Raw genomic sequence first — 23415 nt, forward strand, 5'->3', positions numbered from 1 at the left:
TGGAGTCAGTACTGACTGAGAGGAGGGTGTCCCCCCAACACCATGCCTGCACATCCTAGCACCATGCTCGGCAACCAGGAGTTAGTACTGACTTAGACCGGAGACTGCCAGTACTGGGACACCTGCACCTCTTCCTGCAGCACAGCTCCCCCTAGGGACTATTCTTGGGGCACAGACAGCCTGTCTGGAAGTAGGGTGTCCTGGGCAACTTTGGGAGAGAGGCTCTTTGCAGAGACCCAGGCATTTGGGAACTGCTCCTGCTGCCCCTGTGAGCCAGCTGGGCTTCCTCCTTCATTGAACACTACCATCATGGACCTCCCCACAATCCATTCTGGGCTCAGGCCTGAGAGTGTCAGATGCCCTTCACTCCATCTGAGGCCAGTGGGAATTGATGGGGCGCCTCAAGAATTGGCCCTCTGGAGTGCAAGAGGCCTATAGCTGCCATGATGCCTCATCCTGCATCACCCGCTCTGAGAACTTGCCCTTCCTTTCCAAACAGTTGCATTACAAAGCTTGTGAGAGATGACACCAGAGTTTTTTCCTGTTCTTTGATGCACTGTTAACACACACTGATGGCTTGATTGCTACCTGACTAATACCTGAGGGTGGGGGAAGCTGGATGTGGCTAGCCCTGCAAACCACTGGTGTCATCTCTGGGTAATCCATCGGTACTGATGCTTTATCTGATCTGACAGCTCCCACACCCTCCCTTTCAGACTAGGGGTGTGGTGACTCATCACTGGAGTCTGGTATTACCCAAGTCCTTACTCAGAGGCTATTTATGAGCAGGAGAGAAGCATCCTCAGAGCCAAGTTTGGCAAGTACCCTGTAGCAAAGAGCTTGGTGAACATGTGGGCATGGGCCAAACCTCTCTCTCTGTTCCAGATCCTTTGCCTCCACTAGTGCCAAGTGGCTGCTGGGAAAACATTCTGGGGGTGGACATGCAAATGAGCAGCCACAGTTAATCCCATCCTATCTCTTAACCCCCGTGCTTTACAATGCCACAGGAAGAAGCTTTTGGAGCTGCAAAAAGGTGGGGTGGGTAGTGGCCATTCTGGTAGGCATTGCAAAATGTGGGACTCCTGGTAAAATTTAAAGAAGCAGCAGGCAGTGCAGCGCCCTGGGCAATCATGAGAGAGACCAGCTCAGGGAGGGTGTTCCATGCAGAGATGGCTGTGGGAGAAGTGGGCAAAGGTAGGTGACATGCTCGATTGCTCCCTATGTGTTTATTCCGCAGGGCTTTCACACCTCTTCTTGGTGGGCCTGGAATTGAGACATGCTTCCTGGGCATGTTCTCTGGCCTTTCTGTGGTTTGGGGGAAAGATGATCACTGTGTGTTTGTCTGTCTGTTTTTAGTCTTGCTGTCTGTGTGGGTGTTGAGTGGAGCTGGGAATGGCAGCTTGTTCTGCCTGACACTCACTAATCCACTCATGCGGTCTGCCTGCCCACACAGCCAGCCAGCAGAGATCAGTGGCTCAAATCAACGAAGTGCATGGGAGCTGAAGCAGAATCCCCTGACCCCTTCTGTCAGAGCTTGCTCGCCTTGTGTCCTGCTTCCCAGCTCAGACCTTCAGGCCTCCCCACTACTGCCCTGTTGCCCCAGCTGAGTCTCCAGATCTGGCAGGTCTGGGTCTCTGCACAAGGGGCAGAATAGTTACGATAGCAATGCTGGTTCCAGCACCCTGTGATGAAGTTCATCCTCCTACGTGTGGTGCTCTCTCTCCCTTCTGATTGCTGCCACACAGAGCAGATGACACTGGTATTCCACTGGGAGGGGGCAGAAGGGGGAGTTGAGAGGGGGCAGCAGTGAGTGAGTTATGGCCTCACTGGCCTAGGAGATTTAGGTTCCAAAACCTTAGGTGTCCCATAGCGTTGCTCACTGTACTGCTTCAGATCGCTCCTTGACTCCGTGGCCAGGAGACAGCACTGCCTTCAGTGACGCAGGCACTGCCCAGTGCATTGTTTCTGTTCAAGGAACAGCTGCTGAAGGCACACGGTGCTGCAGGGACTTGTGAGTGGGAGACACAGAGCCTGTTCTCCATTTGGGTCCGACATAGCCAGAGTCTGACCGTCTTTGCCACCAGGTGGCCTGTGTGAAACGGGTTCAGTGCTTCCTACTGGGACAAGAATCCACACTGCAGAGCAGCATCGCAGCTGGCCCCCTTGGGCCATTGCTGCACAGGAGCTGTGATAAATATAAAGGGAAGGGTAAACACCTTTAAAATCCCTCCTGGCCAGAGGAAAAACCCTTTCATCTGTAAAGGGTTAAGAAGCTAGGATAACCTCGCTGGCACCTGACCAAAATGACCAATGAGGAGACAAGATGCTTTCAAAGCTGGAGGGGGGAGAAACAAAGGTTCTCTCTCTCTCTGTGTTGTTTTTGCCAGGAACAGAAAAGGAATGGAGTCTTAGAACTTAGTAAGTAATCTAGTTAGATATGGGTTAGATTCTGTTTTGTTTAAATGGCTGATAAAATAAGATGTGCTGAATGGAATGTATATTCCTGTTTTTGTGTCTTTTTGTAACTTAAGGTTTTGCCTAGAGGGATTCTCTCTGTTTTGAATCTGATTACCCTGTAAGGTATTTACCGTCCTGATTTTACAGAGGTGATTCTTTTACTTTTTCTTCAATTAAAATTCTTCTTTTAAGAACCTGATTGCTTTTTCATTGTTCTTAAGATCCAAGGGTTTGGGTCTGCGTTCACCTATGCAAATTGGTGAGGATTTTTATCAAGCCTTCCCCAGGAAAGGGGGTGTAGGGTTTGGGAGGATTTTGGGGGGAAAGACGTTTCCAAGCAAACTCTTTCCCTGTTATATATTTGTTAGACACTTGGTGGTGGCAGCAATAAAGTCCAAGGGCAAAAGGTAAAATAGTTTGTACCTTGGGGAAGTTTTAACCTAAGCTGGTAAAAATAAGCTTAGGGGGTTTTTCATGCAGGTCCCCACATCTGTACTCTAGAGTTCAGAGTGGGGAAGGAACCTTGACATGGTGGCAGAGCGGTGGAATTAACTTGAAATCATTTTGAGATCAATTTGAGATTTTTTTGAACAAGAAGCACAGATTTTAAAAAGGAATTTTTTTTTTTCCTTTGGGCTACTGGAAAGCAGGTTTTCAGCTGAAAGCAGTTAAGAGGGTTTTTTGTCTCTGCTTGGGGGCCAGAGCAGAGACATAAGGGAATTGTCTTTTGTGAGCTGGAGTTTTCTCTACCTAAAGGCAGGGTAGTTAACCTCCTGCAGAGAAATTCACAAATCTTCACAGACCTGAAGAAGTTTTTTTTTTTTTACCAAAGAGCATCTAGAGGGGTTTTCTGTCTATTTGCCTGGAGACAAAGTTGTTCGGGTTTTTTTTAAGGATTTTTCTGTAGGCTGACCATCATTATCAGAGAACATAGGTATCCGGTTACAGCACAACTTATTTTTGTTTTGACAAGCCAAGTTTTTTGTTTGTTTGTTTTAGTTCTAACTCTCGGGTGTAAAGTTAGTTAAAAACAGAGAGGCAAACGTGACAGAACCCAAAGCAGAAACAGCCAAAGAGGCTGCCCACAGGAGAGCTATGGAGGCAAGGGAAAAAGAAATAGAGGAAAAGGAAAAAGAGAGGAAACATGCTGAGGAGGAGAAGGAAAAAGAGAAGAAACATGCACTGGAGATGGAGAAGGCAAAGGCTGAGTGGAATCTACTGGATAACCCTAACCATCCTTCCCCAACAATCCACAAATGGGAGAGACTATGTCCACAGTATGATGAATCCAGTGATATTGCTGAATATTTTCTCACCTTTGAAAGACGGTGTACTCTCCATGAAATTCCTGAAGCTCACAAGATGACCACATAGGTCGCAAAATTGACTGGAAGAGCTCTGGACATATTCAATAAGATGCCTATTGATGAGGCTTCTGACTATAATAAGTTCAAAGTTTGGGTTTTAAAGCAATTTCAGATTACATCTGAAATGTACAGAGTAAAATTTCAAACCCTTAAGAGAGGGCCTGGACTAAGTAATGTGGCTTATCTAAACCAGATGAAGGATCTGTTAGATAAAAGGGTCCAAGGAAGGGGTGTCACTAGCTTTAACGGAATGTGTGATTTGATAGCTCAGGAGCAATTCCTGAATATGTCCAAGGAGGAAATAAAACAGTGTTTATGGGATAAGGAAATGGACTCAGCAGAAAGTCTTGCTTCTTATGCTGATCGATACAAGCAGACTTAGACAGCCAGAGAGGCGGGGGCAAGCCGGAACAAAATGGGTGGAGGGAGGAGAGAGGAACAACCCTGGTCGCAGTTGGAGCGGATACCAGGAGGGACACCCTCAGACCACACCCTACTACTGGGGGCAGCCCAAGGCCCCAACTACACACACTCCAGACACCTTATCATCCTGCCACACCGTTCTTCAGCAACCCACCTCGCCCCAGTGACCTGTCAGCTGGACGATGTTTTAAATGTAATGAGCTGGGGCATGTGAAGGCCAACTGCCCCAAGAACCCCACCAGATTACAGTTCATTGCACCGGAATCACACCAGAGGTCCTCAGGCCCAGATACCTCCCAGATACCCTTGGAGCGGAGGGAAACTGTGAGTGTGGGCGGGAAGAAGGTCACCGCATGGAGGGACACTGGAGCACAAGTGTCGGCTATCCATGCTTCCTCAGTGGACCCCAATTTAATCGACCCAGAAATCCAAGTGACGATTCAACCCTTCAAGTCCAACTCTTTTGACTTGCCTACAGCCAAGTTGCATGCCCAGTACAAGGGCTGGTCAGGAATGTGGACTTTTGCAGCCTATGATGATTATCCCATCTCCATGCTGTGGGGGAAGACTTGGCCAATCACGTGAAGCTAGCCAAGAGGGTGGGAATGGTCACCCGCAGCCAGGCTAAACAAGCCATCACGCCTAGCTCTGTTCCGGAAACTTCTACCAGGACCTGGTCAGAGGTGATGGACCTGGACCCCAGGCCAATGTCTGCAACAGGAGTAGTGGATCCAGTCCCAGAGACCCAGACAGAGCCAGTCCCAGAACTGGAACTGGCAGAACAACCAGCACTGAACCCAGTACTTGCAACCCCAACACCAGAGGGCCCCACCAAACCTGAACCGGCAGTAGCCAATAACCCAACACCAGAGGCTCAGCCGGAGCCTAAACCCCAAAATAGTGCACCAGGGGAGAGCGGTTCACAGTCAACGGAAACAGCCCCATCCCCTACATTGCTTCCAGAGGGACCAAGCCGAGGTCCACAATCCAATGAGGAACTGATGTCTCCAGCATCAAGGGAACAGTTCCAGACTGAACAGGAAGCAGATGAAAGCCTCCAGAGAGCTTGGACGGCGGCACGGAGCAACCCATCGCCTCTCAGCTCTTCTAATCGATCCAGGTTTGTTGTAGAAAGAGGACTTTTATACGAGGAAACTCTTCCTGGTAGACACCAGGAAGACTGGCATCCTCAGAGACAGTTGGTAGTTCCAACTAAATACCGGGCCAAGCTCTTGAGCTTAGCCCACCATCACCCTAGTGGCCATGCTGGGGTGAACAGGACCAAAGACTGTTTGGGGAGGTCATTCCACTGGGAGGGAATGGGCAAGGATGTTTCTACCTATGTCCAGTCTTGTGAGGTATGCCAAAAAGTGGGAAAACCCCAAGACCAGGTCAAAGCCCCTCTCCAGCCACTCCCCATCATTGAAGTTCCATTTCAGTGAGTAGCTGTGGATATTCTGGGTCTTCTTCCGAAAAAGACACCCAGAAGGAAGCAGTACATACTGACTTTCATGGATTTTGCCACCTAATGGCCGGAAGCAGTAGCTCTAAGCAACACCAGGGCTAAAAGTGTGTGCCAGGCACTAGCAGACATTTTTGCCAGGGTAGGATGGCCCTCCGACATCCTCACAGATGCAGGAACTAATTTCCTGGCAGGAACTATAGAAAGCCTTTGGGACGCTCATGGGGTAAATCACTTGGCTGCCACTCCAATGAAGTCCAAGGGCAAAAGGTAAAATAGTTTGTACCTTGGGGAAGTTTTAACCTAAGCAGGTAAAAATAAGCTTAGGGGGTTTTTCATGCAGGTCCCCACATCTGTACCCTAAGTTCAGAGTGGGGAAGGAACCTTGACAGGGCCAAGCCTGGAATGGTCTCTGGAGGACAAACTGTTCTCTTGCCTTAGAGGGGCCCTCCCAGGGCAAGGTGAGCAGGAGGTTAGCTCTGCTCCTGGCCCTCCTCTGGGGATATACAGAAACTCTCAGGCACCAGGGTTGTCAAGCCAGGACTAAACTCACTTCAGAGCGAAGGCTGCTGGGTGTGAATGGGGCCAGGGCAGGTGAGGGCAAGAGGGGTTGCCTTCCTGGAGTTGTACCATTCATTCCCAGTGCGTGTTGTTCAGCTGGCCAACTCTTCCCTATATCTGAATCATGACTATGCTCACACTTGGCCCCGTGTCTCTTTGTCCCAGCAGGGCATGCGGTGGGGCCTGTGCGCGCTGCTTACCATGCCTCAGACACAGTCACAGCTCAGTGGGGAGCAGAGCCATAAAGGCCTGGTAGGAGCTGTGTTGTTTGTGAGCAATTCTGTATTTTACTTTGTATTGTGCTTTTTCCCCATGTATCTGGCGAAGCACATGTGAGGGGACCCTTTTTTTCCCTGTATACTGCAGTGAGGTTCCCCAGCCCCACAACAAGAGAACACCCCAGCTTTCTTTAGGACTACCAAGAGGGCTGGCCGAACACCGGTGTCAGCTGGCCTGTTTTGAGCTCTGTCTGTCATATGTTATTTGAGAGGGGACAGGAGTTAGGCTTCCATTCTCCTCCCCACATGGCACAGCTCCCTAGATGGGCTCTTACAGCTTCAGCAAGGGGTGTGGAGAGAAAGTGGGTATCCTTGCCCTCCCTACCATCCCACGACACTCCAGAATCCCACCAACCCTTATTGAAAACACCCAAGTATTCTACAGCAAGGTTCCCACAGGCTCTCACTGATTCTTGAGGTAGCTGGCCTGTAGCTGGATTTCCCCACAGAGGGGTTATATTTCTACCTGGTGCCTGTTGCACAGAGAAAGAGAGACTCTTCCCAGACTCTCCTTCATTTCAATGTTCATGTCTCTGAGTGTGTATGGCTATGAGTGGGAAGGAACTCAGCGGCTAGAGCAGGCCAGACGCTGGTCAAGGAGAGGTGACGAGGGTGGGCATTGTCTGACTCTCTCTGAACACAGGATGTTTTGAAGCCTTTCTAGGTATTTGGGAGATCCTTTAGTTTTGGCTGCTGTTGCGTTCCTGAACTTCATATGCACTGATCCTTTTCTTTACCGTGCCGCAGTCCCTAAGCTAGAGAACAAGCAATACATAACACGGTCGGAGGAGCTTTCCTCCTGCCAAGATCTGAGTGGAGCAGCCTAAGTATGTTTCTCCTAGGACAATTTCAGTGGCAGCTCTGGGTCTTAATTTTAGCTGGGGCCCAGAAGCTGTCCTCAGCTGCACACATGATCGTTAATTAAGGGCCAGTACTATGCCATGGCTGCTCCAGGAAGTGTGGGCAACTCTTCTGTGACGGGTTGGCTCACAGAAAACCCTTTGGGAACTGCCACCTGATGTGTTGAGACTACCCCTGTGCCCGTTTTCCCTGGCAGCTTGGACTTCAGAACCCTGCCTGGTTTGAGCCAGACATGCTAGCCTGCTACAAACCCAGACCCAGGTCTGAACCACGTCCCCCAACAGCTGCAGGCTTAACTGAAAACAGCTTAAGAAGTGTTCCTGTCTCCAACACCTAGATGTCCAGTTCCCAATGGGGTCCAAACCCTAAATAAATCCATTTTAAAACTTATATAGGGTAAACTCATAATTTTTTCACCCTCTATAACACTGATAGAGAGATATGCACAGCTATTCCTCCTCCCCCCCCCCCCCCCCCGCCCCAGGTATTAATACACACTCTGGGTTAATAGTGAATTGCCAAGCAAAATAAAATAAAACACGCAAGTCTATGTCTAATACAGTAAGAAGTTGAATACAGATAAAATCTCACACTCAGAGATGTTTCAATAAACCTCTTTTATAGATTAGGCTGCTTCTAGTTTGAGTCCAGCAATCACTCACAACCCTGTAGTTACTGTCCTTTGTTCCAACTTCTTTCAGATATCCTTTGGGGTGGAGAGGCTATCTCTTGAGCCAGCTGAAGACAAAATGGAGGGGTCTCCCAGGGGCTTAAATAGACTTTCTCTTGTGGATGGAGACCCCCTCCTCTCTCCTATGCAGAAACTTAGCTACCAGATTGAGTTTTGGGAGTCACATAGGCACGTGTCCGTGCATGACTCAGGACTTTACCGGTGGCAGCCATTGTTCACATGCTATCCTGAACGTCCTCAGGTGGACTTCTTATGTGGATTGGAGTCTTCCAAGGTTCCATTGTCCGTTAAGTGTTTCTTTATTGGGCACTTAACTTGCAAATTCCTTTCTTAAGAAGCTGACCAAATGCCTTACTGAGGCTACTTAAAATCAAACAAGTACACAGCCAATATTCATAACTTTGAATATAAAACTGGTACATGCATACAAATAGGATGAATATATTCAATTGATCATAACCTTTGCAGAGATATGTTACATGGCATATGTAGCACAAAACATATTCCAGTTACGTCATATAAACATTCATAAGCATATTTCCATAAAGCATTATGGGTGCAACGTCACCTCCATCCCTACTGGAGTGCTGAAGCCCCCTATGGTACAATGTATATCTACAACCTGAGGGGGATTGGAGCAGCTGCCCCTCTATGGATGCTTCCTCTGGAATACTACGCTGTTAAAGGGACATTGCCAGGTTAAATGGGGACCCCAATGTAGGTTCGGTAAAAACAAACTCTTGCGAGTCCTAAAACCAGTGGAATTGTTTCTCTGTTTTTCTTGCTGGTTTGTATTTTTAATATATTCTAATGGAAGCAGTTTTAATTTAAGCAGATGAACATTCCCCCTACATTGTTTCCAACCCAAATGTTACATGCAAATTGCGTGTCGACCTTATTTAAACTTCATGCCTAACCCGACAGCATCCCTTTAAAGGAACATCTGTGAATGAGACAGAACTGGGATAAAAGTGAATGAGTTTACTTTTCTATTCAGGGGCCATGGGGTGGAATGGTGCAACGCTATTACACTAGCACTATCAGTGTGGTGGAGAGGGAGGCAGGATAACCCAATAGGCAAGCATTGGACTACAAAGCAGGAGTCCTGGGTTCTGTTCCCAGCACTACCACTGATTTCCTATGTGACTTGGGAAGTCACTTCAACCCTTTAGTTTCCCTAGCTGTGAAATAGGAGTAGTGATTGCCACCAGCCTTTTTAACACTACAGATGAACAGCATCTATGTAAGTGTTGCTGAGGCAGTAGGGTGAATGATGCCCAACAAGCAACTGGTCCTTCCCTTGGGGATCTTACGGTCTAATTAGTTAATGTTTGTTTGGTGCTTTGCTAATGTAAAGTGCAGCATATAAGTGCTAAATATTTTTACTGTAAAGGCCCAGTGTGTGCACAGCAGGATATTGAAATACAGACCAAAGGGAGACTGGCGTTAGAGTGGGACAGCTTCACAGAATGAGCATGGGCAATGGATGTATGAGGTTTGGAGGCAAGGGCCTGGTGGGAAGGGAGGGGCTACACTTCAGCTCTGCCAAGGTTCCCCTTTCCTAGTGCTTGTATGCTCCCTGCTGAGGAACTGCACCTACTCCGCCTGCTTACCTACACTTGGCGGAAGAGTTGGGGAGAAGCACCACGTTCTGTTTTCAACACACTGAGACAAACAGGGGCTTTCAGCCCAGCGGATACATATTGTAGATGACATGTGCTCTTAGCTGCCTTTCTTAAAGTCTCCATGAGAGAGAGCACGCAGAGCGTTCACTGTGGCCTGACCCTCCATCCCGAATCCTCTCAAACTGCTCCCTGGCAGACAAACTTCTTGTGTGGAGAAGTGCAGCACACAGAGAACAAAAAGAAAAGGAGGACTGTGGCACCTTAGAGACAAACAAATTTATTTGAGCATAAGCTTTCGTGAGCTACAGCTCACTTCATCGGATGCTGTAGCTCACGAAAGCTCATGCTCAAATAAATTTGTTAGTCTCTGAGGTGCCACAAGTACTCCTTTTCTTTTTGCGAATACAGACTAACACGGCTGGTACTCTGAAACACAGAGAACAGAATCCCAGCTGCCCGCTCGACATGTTCCCTCCAGAAGGTTTGTGTTTCTGTAATGAGGGCACTTGCTAAATACATTTTTCAACTCCAGCCAGTAACTTTTGTGGGAAAAGTCCATTCTTTTCATTGCAGAGTTGACAACAGGCCCATATTCTTTCCTGGGTATTTTTTATTTTGCAATTTTTTGTACAGTTTTATCAAAATGCTGGTTGGATTTTTTTTAACAGCAGCTTTCAAATGTTGACATTGTTATATGCGCACACCCCAGTTTTCAGTAAACAGAACTTGTGGATAACCACTTTCAGTAAGGATCGGGACAGAGATCGCAATTAAAAATATTATGAAAAATTCCACAAAAACAAAATATCTGAACATGTCAACTGCTCTCCACGAAAACTTTCAATTGAGAAAAAAGGACATTTTTCAACCCCAAACTTCCTTTTTGAAAAATTTCAGTCAGCTCTACTAATCGCATAGAAATATCTTGATTGCCAGCCTAGCTATGAGACCATCATTAGCCCTGAATACACTGGCCCTAACTGATTGTATGGTCCATAAGCAGCAGTAGTATAGGATTTATATGCTCTCTCTATATGCTTCAGCCAATAGAGGGTAACCAGTCTCTCTTACACATGCACACACATGCGTGTCTGACATTACATCCAGAAGACGGCAGTGCTGATACAGATGCAATAGCCACTACAGAACATTTCCTCCATTCTCAGTAACACCATTCTTTTAAGGGATCTGAAATGTGTGGGGTGGAATTCCTATCTCCTTCTTACAAAGGCAGCTCCTCATCCCTCATCATCCTCACTATCACCTCAATATGAATTACATTGCTACGGTAACTCCTACAGACGCACCCACATGTACCCTGCCCAGTGAGGTAACAGTAAACCTTGAGGGAGTGTGCAGGGTTGTGGAATAAGCACCAAACTATTCATATGAAGATCTCAACAAACTTTATATACAGGGATCACTTTATCATCCGTGAAGATACAGCCACCTGTGGGATGGGATGAGACAGCTGTTTAACACACTACATACCAGTTCTAGAGAGGAATGAAGGTGAAAAGTGTAGGCCGGTGTAAAATGAGGATGCTGTCCTGTGTGTGGAGGGGTTGTGAGGCATAGGTAATTAGTGTTCACAAAATGCTTTGAGAGCCTGGGATAAGAGACAGAATGTATAAAGAGCAAAGTTAAAAGGTGATTTCTACCCCAGGAGTGGTCTCCTTTGCAAACTTCCTCTCCAGCCAGATATGCTCCCATCTAATATCCCTCCATGTTTCACAAACAACTTCCTGTTTTCAAAGCACTTTCCAAGCAGCCTCCCAGCCCCTCTTGTGAGCTGGCTCAGTGCCATGATCCCCATTTTACAGCTGAGGAACTGAGAGGAAAAGTGCCTCACCTAAGGCTCACCACACAGTGACTCAGTGGCAGAGCTGGGATTAGAACCTAACAGCTCCCAGGCCTGTGCTCAGACCACTAGGCAATGCTCCCGCTTCCCAGCGGGGGGCAGGTTTTGTAGTATTGTACCAGTCTCTCACTGAAACCGTTTTTCTGTAGAAGCTACAGCCGATGCCAACCAAACCCCATGCAGCCGGGAAGAGCCCCTCCATGCTCTGCGGTGACACTGCTTCGACCCTTGCTGGCTCAGAGTCTGGCAGGTAGCCAGCTGCTTATAACGTAGCCCAAAGGGCAGGGCAGGATAGGAGGCCGCTCTGCCTCCCTTCGTCCCCATTCTCAAGCTGTGCCCTCACTAGCCCAAGCCGACAGCCTCCCTGCAGCAGGAGTGACTAAATAGCTAGCGGTGAATCATATGGATTTGATGAATGACTGCAGTGATGGGGGGTGGGGGCAGGGAAGGAACGGGGAGGGGTGTGAGAAACTTGTCAGGTTTCTCTCTCCCACTGTGTCTGTCACTCTAGATGTTGAGCGCGCCATCCCTGCTTCACGTGGCACCACGACAGCGCAATGCTGCTAGTGCTTGGGGGTAGAGAAGACTGAACTAGGCTGAGGGAGGATGCTGATTCCACCTGGAGGACCTTGGTGCGGCCATGGCACCCCGGAGCAGAGTTAAGCATAGAAATGAGAGCTGGAAGGATGCCCTGAGACAGCTAGCCTGTCCCACCCCCTCTGTCAGCCAGTGCAGGGGCATCCCCAGCATCCCCAGGGATGCAGGAGAGAGGAGAGAAGTAGGGGCAGGCTGCCAATTCTTCATTCATCACAACCCACACACATGCCATGGTGGCTCCAACGTCCTGAGACCATCTTTTGTCTTGTGTCTCCAGAGACTTCTGGCCGCAGCTGCTGCATGGAGGAGAGTTTCCCAGCTCCCAGGCTGCTCATGGGAAGTTTAGCAGGAGGTGTGGGGGGGAGGGAGGAATTCACAGAACCTTTTGCCACCCCTTGACAAGTAGCTGCTGCTGTCCTCGGAGTGACTCCGTCGCCAGCCCCCGGTGTGACCCCTTCCAGCCGCCTCCGCTGGTATGTGACATTACAGGAGGCTTTTGTCTTTGTGTGGCTTGTTGGTTTCAGAAAGCAAATCTCGGGGTTCTGCCCCTGGGTTCATGTGACTCTGTAGCAGAGTTTCCTAAACATGGGCCTGACCTGCCTCTCTTGAGAGCAGAAAAAGCACTCAGGCTTCCCCTGTTGTCCCTCCATTTAAAATGAGGGCTGTGCATGCATGGGGGTGGGAGGCAGCGGTGCCTTTGAGAAGCATCTTTTAATCCTAGATTGGGGCAGCCCTGTGTTTGGTTCCTAGTGTGGGGCTGTTTCCACTGGGGGACCCCGATGAGCTGTCTATGCATTGGTTTGGGGTCAAAATATTCAAAATTAGCAGCGCGAGATTCTGATCAACCTCTCAGCTGGGCTCCAGCCTGCGCTGGGCAGTAGCAGGAAAGCAGACAGCAGCCTCTGCTCCCCTCTGCAGCCCTTCCATGGTTCTCAAACTACAGCACCCTCCTTGATGAGCTGCAGAATGAAACTTTGGGAGAAGCAAGTAGTGTGGGGGGTGATTTGAGGGAGGTCCTGAGGGATTTGGGGGGTTGAGCAGGAAGTGGGAGTTGTAGTGTGCATGGGGAAGAGAGTCTCTCATTTGTTCTGCAGATTGAAAGATGGGGTGGGCCCCTGAATTTGTGAATGCTTGTACAGCTCCCTAGAGCTCTTGGGCATTCTTGGCCAGTTATGCAGAGTTAAACTGAGATGTCATGGGTGAGGCTCGTCTTGAGTCTAACGAGGGATCGGTTTCCACCGCAAAGCATGGGGCTTGCTTCCCCTCCTTTGAGTTTTGCCAAGTCCTCAGCAGCAAAGGAAACTGACTCTTCTTTTAATCTCCAAGGACTAGACGGAACCCTCCTGCACCTTACCTCCTCCCCAGAGGACCTGAGCTGTAGCCTGAGAGGACAGCCTCACATCCAGAGATGCTTGGCTTCAGAGAGAGGCTGATACTTTCCTTTTGTTTGCACACAAGATAAAGGTTCGTGTCAGGATTGAAGGAACAGTTCTGATTGGATGACCGTAATCCTGAGCTGCACATAGTAAAATCCTTATTGGCCACACCATTTGGATCTAAATAGCCACATCACCCACCCCTTGTATGCCTACACCCATGAAAAGACAATAGAAGGAAGGGGAAGGTGAAAGAGGAGAGGAAACATATTTCAACACCATTATTTCCTCCCTCCCCTGCCGCACTATTTGAGCTCCATTTGGTCACTGATGGCTGTTTAGGGCCCCATGCCATTGCCATTGCCCATCCTGGACGTGCTGTGTGGATAAGCAAAGCTGTCCCTGGTTGCATCTACTCCAGCTGTGACATTACCTGTTCCTCTTCCTGTCGGTTAGATGGTAACATTGATAGCATTGCCCTGCAGTAAGTTTATGAGCAAGAGACATGCAAGGGCCTGTGTTGATAGAGAGAAGTAGCTGGCAGGCTGGTCTTGTGAAGAATGGACTGATGCCACGTTCCTTTGCGCCGCGTCTTTCAGACAACTGCCTTATGGAATTAGGCACCAAATCATCAGCAGGGCAGGGTGACGCTAAGAGGCCAGAGAGAAAAGAGATTTGAAATTAGGTGGAACGTGGATTGGGTGAAGAAATATGGGGAGGCTGTTGTAGATTCTGGGAGCTGCAGAGGTGAAGGCTGTCTCACCAACCTGGTGGCACTGTGCAGAGAGACAGTGAGGAGCCTGGTGGTAGAATGACAGAGAAAGTGAGCAGAGGAGTAGAAAGAGGGACAGGCCTGGAGGTCCTCTGAGCCATAGCCCTGGAGCTTTTAAAAACAAAGATGGCAGATTTGAATCGTCCCCTGAAATGCTCCCGGAGCCAGCCATGGTCCGTGAGAGGGAGACAATGGGACTGCTCCTGCTTGTGCATTGAAGAAGGTGGCAGCAGCACTGTGCAGGTGCTGGAGTCTGGAGAGCTGGACTCTGGGGAGGCCATAGAGAAGGAAGCTGCCATGGCAGACGTGAGAGGAGTGGAAGGTCTGGCTAAGATGTCGGTAGAGGCACAGCTGCAGCAAGGCTGGAACGGTGGTAGGGTCAGATTGCCAGACAGGAAAGGTAGGCACCATGGTTAGAGACCGTAGGTGCAAATAGAAGATTTGAGTCAAGGGTGGAGCTGGGGCCGTATCTGTGTACAACAGAAGAACCCTAGTGATCCTAAGGTCTCAGGGGGATCCCCAGCCCCTCAGAAAATTGGGAGAGACATTCCATCAGGGTCCCTTGATTGCGGATTGCTGGCCGATTCCCCTGATTATAGGGGACAGCAGGAGAGGACATTAGTAGTTAGGTCTCTGGTCCGGGGCTATAGGCACCATTTCAATCAAAACATTTCTTGGTGGGACATTTGCATGTGGAATCTGGGTCTGATGGGCAGTGTGTAGTTCTTTGAGAGAGGAATGCCATTCAGTCCTAATGCAGAAGGCAATATATCCCAGATCACTGGGGTCTGATCTCTTTTCAGGACTCAGAGGTAGTGATTTTCACACACGGCTTAATTTCTCTAGCCCATTAACAAGGTAATGACTAGATCCATAGGCTGTGTTCACCTCACAGAAGCTCACACGCTGTGTAGGGGCTGTGGGATGTGAAAGCAGGCTCAGATTTCCTGAATCTGCTGACCTGGTGATTGGTCCCAGGTCTGGTCTCATGGAGGGGCAGATTTTCTGCACACATCTGGGGTCTGATGGGATTAAAGCCCACTCCAAATGGCTGTGAGCAAAGGAAAATCTTCCCAAACAGATTCCAGTAGGGATAATCAGGGTGAGGTAGAGACTCTGGGATATCAGTCTCAAGGAGCTTGCCATCCCAGCACTAAGATATGGGCTCAGGGAGGTGGGGGTAGGAGGGCTTGGTAAGGTTGGGTAGGAAAACATGGGAGGAAATTTTTCTTGCACCAGTAATTCCCTCTACTGGAGACCCAAATGACACTGCTGGGAGTGCAGAAATTTATCCTCCTGACCACTCCGTGGCACTATGATGCCTGGATCATGAAGGAAAACGAGCAGAATGCCAAACGCTGCCTAGTGCTGAGTTGATGTTCTTGGGGGCAAAGGGCAACATGCAGCTGAGGTTGAAGGGGCTTCCTGTGACGTTCCCCTCTGGTGTTATCTGGACTGGCTATCTGCTAGGTCACTCCAATCCTTGACTCTGGGAGCCAACCTGACCCTGCTCTGCTGTGAGAACCCCCCACTCCTGGGCTGTTCACGCACAGCCTATGGCATGTAAGCTGCTCCCAGCTACTTGCAACCGAATGACACTAGCCAATATCTCTGGTCCCAGACACAACCCTAGGAACCTCCGTCTTGCAGTGTCCAGTTATGCCCACTGAACGCTGCAAGCTTGTATGAGTTCATCAATTTAACAAAGAAATTGATATGTACCAGGCTTGTTATCCCAAGGGGAGTTTTTGACACACTTCAAACCAAACACACTGCTTCAGGTAGAATAAACAAACAGATGTATTAACTATAAAGACAGATTTTAAGTGATTATAAGTCAAAGCATAACAAGTCAGATTTGGGCAAATGAAATAAAAGCAAAATGCATTCTAAGCTGATCTTAACACTTTCAGTGCCCATACAAACTTAGATGCTTCTCACCACAGGCTGGCTGGTTGCTCTTCAGCCAGGCTCTCCCCTTTGATCAGCACTTCAGTCACTTGGTGTGATATCTGTAGATGTAGGTGGAAGAGAGAGGAAGAGCATGGCAAATGTCTCTTCCTCTTATAATGTCCTTTCCTCCCTCTTGGCTTTCTACCACCCTTCAGAGTCAGGAGAGGTGAGTCTCTCCAAGCAAGGTGGAGCAATTCCCCTAGTGTGGCCTCATGCAGGTGAGTCATTGCATTGTAGCTCCCCTGCTGGACAATGGCTGCTGATGGGTTGTTTGACACCCCGCCCGGGTGTTGGTCACTTTCCTTGTTGTTGCCTATGGGGAGCTAATTTCTGGCTGATTCCCCTAACTTACAGCATGTTTTAGTGACAACCATACGACACAGTTCTTACAACTTCATATGCATTAATGTTACACATCTATGGATAGAGAAATGACTTTCAGCAGATCATAACCTTTCCCCTGATACCTTACAAGGCATGCTTTCTATGTAAGATCACGATTACATGAAAATGCGGAATATGGGGGTTACAGCACACTCCCCCAAGATGTAGAATGTTACACTTCCTCAGTAGCATTGCTTGTTGAACAGTGCCCCTGGCACCAGGTCAGCTTCTGGGGCTATCAGCAGTTTACATCAGAGCTTCTCAGTGTGCTCCCACATTCAGTACATTCCCCTGCCTTTATATACATTTACAAATAACATTACATTCACTATCCATTGCATCCTGTGTTTTGAGATCAGCTTCGTTACTTTCCAGGAACCAATCCCTGGACAGAGTGCACTGTCCATGTTTGACTTTGCTCTTTACCTCATCTTTACACTCTGACTTCTCTTTTTCAGTCCAGAGCAACAGGATGCACCCCCAGCAGATCCTCTGTGGCAGAATAGGTTGTTCCCCTCCTTAGCCTCCAGGGCCTGTTTCCTGAAGGGCCTCAGGGACAGCAGCTGTTCTGGGCCAGAATGTGTGATTTGAAAAGAGAACGCTTTACGCTGTACGAAGGATGGGAGCCAGGAAATGGGAGAAGGGTGGTTTTTAGCCAGCCCTCATTTTTCAATATGGATTTGTGGTGAGTGATGGCATGAGACGGGAAGGTGGCTGTAAGGAAGAGCAATGTGTTTCTCTTTGAATATGTCTTTTCTAAGGTAAAGCTGGTTTAAACAATAGGCAAAGACTTGGGGCGGTGCTGTGAGGGGAGTGATGCCCCATTACTAAGAGGAGGAAGGACCAGGAAGATTCTGGAAAACTCCAGGGCAGTTGGGAAGGGAGTTGGTCTGAAGTAGGGAAATGGGGCAGCTGAGGAATTGGGGAAGGGGGCATGTCTGGGGGAAACTGGTAGGAGGGGCCAGGGCCCCAGGAGCAGGTGGGAGACAGGGAGCTGGGCTGAAGCCAAAGGAAATGTTAGAGTGGAGCAGCTCCAGCTTCTGCTAGGGCTATACAGATCCCTCCCTCCTCCCACACACACCTCAACATCTAGCAGAGGGATTTGCCCCTCCACACATACACACCCCTTGCCACTGGAGATAGGGTTCCCTCCCCTCACTGCTGAAGATAGGACTTTACCCCAAGAAGTGAGGGGGAACTTCATAGGGAGAGAGAACGAGTAAAGACTCTCCCCCCTGCCCAGTGGTGCAAGTAGTGTAGTTCAGTACGCCGTACCAGTAAGCTATTTATAACTGTACACCACACCACAAAGTCACAAGAGGAGCATAACATGGGGCCGCCGGGCGGCCCCGCTCCGACAACTGCTCCAGCGCAGCTGTACCACCCCCAGGCCTTCCACGCAGCTACGTGCCTGTGTCTCCTGTCCGGGGTCTGTACCGCAGCCCCGCCAGAGGGCTGGGAGCGGGGCTGGGAGCGGTACAGTGACACCGGTGGAGTTGCCAGCGTGGGGCCGTCCGACGTTCTGCTTCTTTTGCCAGTGGCGTTCCAGAGCGCCCTGTGGTTCAAAAGTCTCCGGTGCAGTGGGAGAAGGACAGAGCCCCCCCTCCCCTCCCCGGGAACGTGGGATGGATCATGGGGAGGGGAGGTGGAGAGCACAGGGCCCCAGGCTGGGGGCGGGCTGGGGTCACGTGAGGAGTCAGGTGGGGAGGTCACGGCCCACCCCCCCCGCCCCCATTTAGTTCGTGCAGCGTACCGATAAGAAATGAATTCTACTTGCACCGCTGTGGGCCCTGCTTTGGGTATCCTGTTCCCCCATCGCACTTCACTTTGCCCAAGTGGGAAATTGGGAGTGCCCTGCACAGGGCATGATGCGTTTGCTCTTTCCTGCCAGCCTGAGCTGAAGCACTTTAGAGGTCACTGTGCCCTCCTCTGGTAAAGCCACATCTCTCACGTTTGTGCTGAGCTCAGCACTGGGGTATTGACGTACCTGTTCCAGCCTGAGATTGTTATTGATCCCTGTCTGTGGTGCTGAGTCAATGTAACCAGCTCAGTTTTCCTTGCCTACCCCTCTAGGATCACCACTGACCTTCCACTGATCACACAAAGTCATAAGTCTTAGCTTTATCAACTCTTCCCAGTTTGGGAGTGGGGAGAGGGGGGATTTAAGGGGCATTGACTTGGCCTTCACATTACATCTCTCCCCACATCCCATTCCTGCAAGCTGGAGAAAACTCCCCCAGCACATACCTAGGAAGGGCAGATAGGGGAAGAGAGCAGGGAGAGTGTAGTTCAGGAAGCAGTGTGATCTAGTGGCCAGAGCACAGAACTGGGAATCAGGGCTGCTGGGTTCTAATCCCACATCTTCTGTTGGCTCTCTGTGACCACCATGAACCAGTCCCTTAGCCTCTTTGTGCCTCTGTTTTCTAATCTGCAAAACAAAGCTGATAGCCCCCCTGGGAGATAGATAAAGATTATGATCAGCCCTAGGCAAATACTGTCCCCAAAAGTGACTGACTATTCATTTTAATTTTACAAAGGATTTGCTTTGCTGTGTTCATGGTCTTTGTGCATTCACTTTCCAGAAATACCCTAGCACAGGGGTGGTCAAACTTTTTGGCCTGTGGGCCACATCTGGGTATGGAAATTGTATGGTGGGCCATGAATGCTCACAAAACTGGGGGTTGGGATGCAGGAGGGCGTGAGGGCTCCAGCTGGGGGTGCGGGCTCTGGTGTGGGTCCAGAAATGAAGAGTTCCGGGTGCAGGAAGGGGCTCCAAGCTGGGGCAGCAGATTGGGGTGTGTGGGAAGGGTGGGGGCTCCAGCTGGGGGTGCGGGCTCTGGGGTGGGGCTGGGGATGAGAGGTTTGGGGTGCAGGAGGGTGCACTGGGCTGAGACCAAGGGGTTGAGAGGGTGGGAGGAGGATCAGGGCTGGGGGTTGGTGTGCAGGAGGGTGTCAGGTGTGCAGGGTCCAGGTGGCTCTTACCTCAAGCAGCTCCTGGAAGCAGCAGCATGTCCTCCCCCTCTGGCTCCTACGCGGAGGTGCGGCCAGGCGGCACATGTGGGGCAAGTCCCGAACCCTGCTCCCCAGCAGGAGCTCGAAGGCTGGATTAAAACATCTGAAGGGCTGGATGTGGCCCCCGGGCGGTAGTTTGCCCACCCCTGCCCTAGCAAGTGAATTCCTGGCAAGGATGTTCAAGGGAAAGGACAATATTCACGTAAAGCAAATTTCATATTTATAATAGGACATCTGATTCTGCATGTTACGCTCATCCAGTCAGACACCAGAAACATACTCTGTGTCCAGAAATTTGAAGAAATTTTCTGGCAAATCACTTTGGATAACACATCGAAGAGAATCACGGGCCATTCATGGACAGTTTGTGGACAGGAAAAAAACAAAATACGCCAAATAAATGATGAATTATGCATGATTCTATCCATGCTAGCTGTAAGATTTACTTAATTCTTTTCTTGTCTGTAGTGGCCTCCTTTGGAGGGTCTCAATGTCCTGTACAATGTGTTATTATTAATGTGGCAAGGACACAAGATCTGAAGGAGAAATATTTTGTCCAAACATAAATATCTGTATTAAGTGAGAAAAACTCAGGGCAGGTCACAGATTTATCTATAAATTGGGTAACATTTCTTATTTTATTGTGTATATATTTCTTTGCCTTCTTTAGGATCTCTCACTTGTCATCTTGGTCAGGCAAGCAACGCTCTGTGACTTTTGCTTTTCTGCTAAACTCTTTTTTATTGTAACTTCATCAACCAGTCCCCTACCCCAGCTCATTCAGCTGTTTCATCCACCTGTTGTGCTCTGCCTGACATGCAGATTGTGAGCTCTCTGGGGCAGGGACCATTGTCTTTGGTCCATGTCTGTACAGCGCCTAGCACAGTGAGGCCCTGTTTCTTGGTTGAGATTCCTAAGTGCTATCATAATACAAATAATAAATAATAATAGAAGGATCTCAAAGAACTTCATAGACATTAAGGCACACACCCATGTCTCTGTTGTAGATCAGGGTTATCTCCATTGTACAGATGGGGAAACCAAGGCACAGAGCAGGGGAAGCGATTAGCCCAGGGTCATACAGTGAGTCAGTGGCACAGCTGGGAATAGAACCTGGTCTCCTGATTTCATGTCCCTGGCTTGTTCCGTTAGAACATGCTCACTTATTAGTATAATCTGTGTGGCCTTTCATCCCAAAGACCTTTACAAATTCTCTGTACAGTAATCCCTGCACACAACATTGAAATGCAACTACCTCTGGTGCAGAACACAGAAGCTGTTTTACAGCACACAACAGTACGACACAACAGTTTAGAACAGAAGGGAAGCATAACCATGCATCCAGCTGAAAATGTCAGGGGAAATTTAGGGAGACAGATTCCTAAGTACTTCCAAAATAAGAGATAAGAGTTTAAACCCAAATCCTCTTTTCCTATTAAGGGAAGTTGGGCAAGCTAGTTTTGGGGTACAGAGAGCAGTATGCTTCTTGGTTATTTATACTTGTGTTATTCAATGAACAGCTTAGAAAGGGGTAAGTAAGTGTCTAAAAGGCATTTCACTCAACCCAGCTCTCCCTTATAAAGAAATGATTTAATATGCTGCAGTACTGACCCACAATACTGCTGCATACCGTGGTGTTAGCAGTGTTTTAGAATACCAGAGTATTTCACAATCATAATGACATGCGGAAATTAACCTATGCTTTCCAGTAGTAACCTTAAGAACATCTTGTGGGTCAGAGTTAAGAACCCTTTCAATATATGTATCGTTAGTATGATTATGACTCTGTAAATAAGGTATATAATTAGTGACCTCTCAGTTGAAAGAGTTCATAAGCATGTCTTGCAGGACAGAGCTCAGGTCATTATGGGAATGTGTAAGGTGAAATTACCACGATATTATTGCTGACCAAACGTATGAAGCAAGAATCATAGAATATTTATGTAAATTCCCTTCAGCTGGTTATTCTCATGGTATGCCTGTAGTTATGTAGTTTGCATCAGAGTGTTAGTAACTTCTGCAACTTTAACCGTAAGGAAACCAGGATGTTTGTTTTGGAACACCTGCGCTGGAAAGGTGCCCGGTGCGCTGGCGTCTGGAGAAGGAGACGTCTGAGGTGGGACTGAGGTTGATTGAAAAGTACTGGATAATGCACTGGAGCCAGCTCAGGGCTCTGGGCTATGTGATGGGACTGGAGGGATTGTAATGAGGCTGAGTTGGGGCTGTGATTGAGTTGCAGAGGGGCAGGGTCATGGGCCTGGGTAGGAGGAGGGTGGAATGGAGCTGAACTAGAGGGAGGGCAGGGGTGCTGCGTAGGGGTGCTCTCTTTCTGTTCCTAAAATTTCTTACAATCCCCAAAGTTCAGCAATAAAAGAGTGAATCAAGCTCAGGGAATTGGGGGCAGGAGAGATGGGGCAGGAGTTGGTTTGGGAGCTGAATTTGGGAGGCACACCGGAGGTTTGCCTTTGGGAGGCATATGGATAGGAAAACTTGGAGGGAAATGAAATGCAGCATGTACAGGAAGAATCTGCTCCTGGATGGACGAAGATCAGCAAAGCTATAATCTTGCTTCTCTAGATAGCTAGTGGGGAAGGGGGCAGCATCAGGGACCTAGTAGGCTCTCTCCTGTGGCAGGAAGAGTAAGTAGTGCTCATAAGGAACATAACATAAGGAACATAAGAACGGCCATACTGGGTCAGACTAAAGGTCCATCTAGCCCAGTATCCTGTCTTCCAACAGTGCACAGTGGCCACTGCCAGGTGCTTCAGAGGGAATGAACAGAACAGGTAATCATCAAGTGATCCATTCCCTGTCACTCTTGGAAACAGTCACCAGTCATGGGATCTAGCTCCAGGAAAGCAGGTCGGAGGTGGGATAGGAGCTGCAGGTTGCTAGGAGCCTCCTGGTTTATTTGCTAGAGGTCCAACAGCTCCGTCCGTCAGAGACTTACTCTCCTTGTTAACAAAAGGGAGATTAATTATTTAGCAGCTGAAAATGCCAGATGGCGACAGCTCTGTTGTTTACCTGGGGAAGGGAGGGAGGGAGACATGCACCCAAGAGATGAACAGATTGAGTGCAGCTCTACAGGGAAGTGCTTAACCCTCACTGGCCCCGTGCCTTCATCTGCTCCCCTGACACCTCGCCAGCCTTCTGGGGCGGCTTTTTTCTCTCAGAGACCAATGGGCTAGGGCACTGGCAGGCTGAGAAGAGGGCTGCAGTAAATTCCCTTGTCCCCAGTTCACTTTTCAAAGGGCTCACCTTGCTCGCACTCATATGCACCTGCTCATTCCTTTTCCATGGGACCACTTATCCCATGCACATGGAATCCCATTTCCAGAGCTTCTGTCATCTCCATGGGGCTGCCCCGGGGCTCACTGTATCATTCACCCTGACTTGGTAAGGGGAGGAGGAGACAAGTGAGGAATGGGAGGCAGCCATTCTGCAAAGAGTTCTTCTCAACCCCCCAAAACTAGGAGTTCAGCCCCTGATCCCAATGGGATCCAACTATCTAGTATAGACACAGCCTTAGGAAAGATCCTGCCAGTCCAAGAAGATGACATAGAACCTCTCCTGATGGGAGGCCAAATTTATGGCCTGCAGCCATCCTACCTTGGGCTGGGATCTTGTCAGACTTCACATGTTAAGTAGGATCAGGCCAAGTCAGTAAGTACTGGATGTGAGACCTCCAAGGTGCTTCAGGGAGCAGCCCGGGTGACTCAGTCACAGGCACCGAGT

At 49.0% G+C, this 23415-nt stretch overlaps 1 protein-coding gene across 9 annotated transcripts in view; it reads left to right on the forward strand.

The window, feature by feature from the left end:
• Nucleotides 1-23415, forward strand: part of TMEM63C (transmembrane protein 63C) — a 78188-nt gene that overhangs the window by 18207 nt on the left and 36566 nt on the right. For 2 of the 9 annotated variants that reach the window (XM_073349270.2, XM_073349271.2), the window contains exons 2-3: nt 12461-12656; nt 13510-13647. The exons of 6 other annotated variants lie outside the window; for them this stretch is intronic. The gene's annotated coding sequence lies outside the window, so the exon portion shown is untranslated. The remainder of the gene's footprint in view (nt 1-12460; nt 12657-13509; nt 13648-23415) is intronic. One more of the 9 variants, XM_073349274.2, reaches the window with a different exon arrangement.

Source organism: Lepidochelys kempii, chromosome 6 (assembly GCF_965140285.1).
Source record: "Lepidochelys kempii isolate rLepKem1 chromosome 6, rLepKem1.hap1, whole genome shotgun sequence".
Classification (NCBI taxonomy): domain Eukaryota; kingdom Metazoa; phylum Chordata; order Testudines; family Cheloniidae; genus Lepidochelys; species Lepidochelys kempii.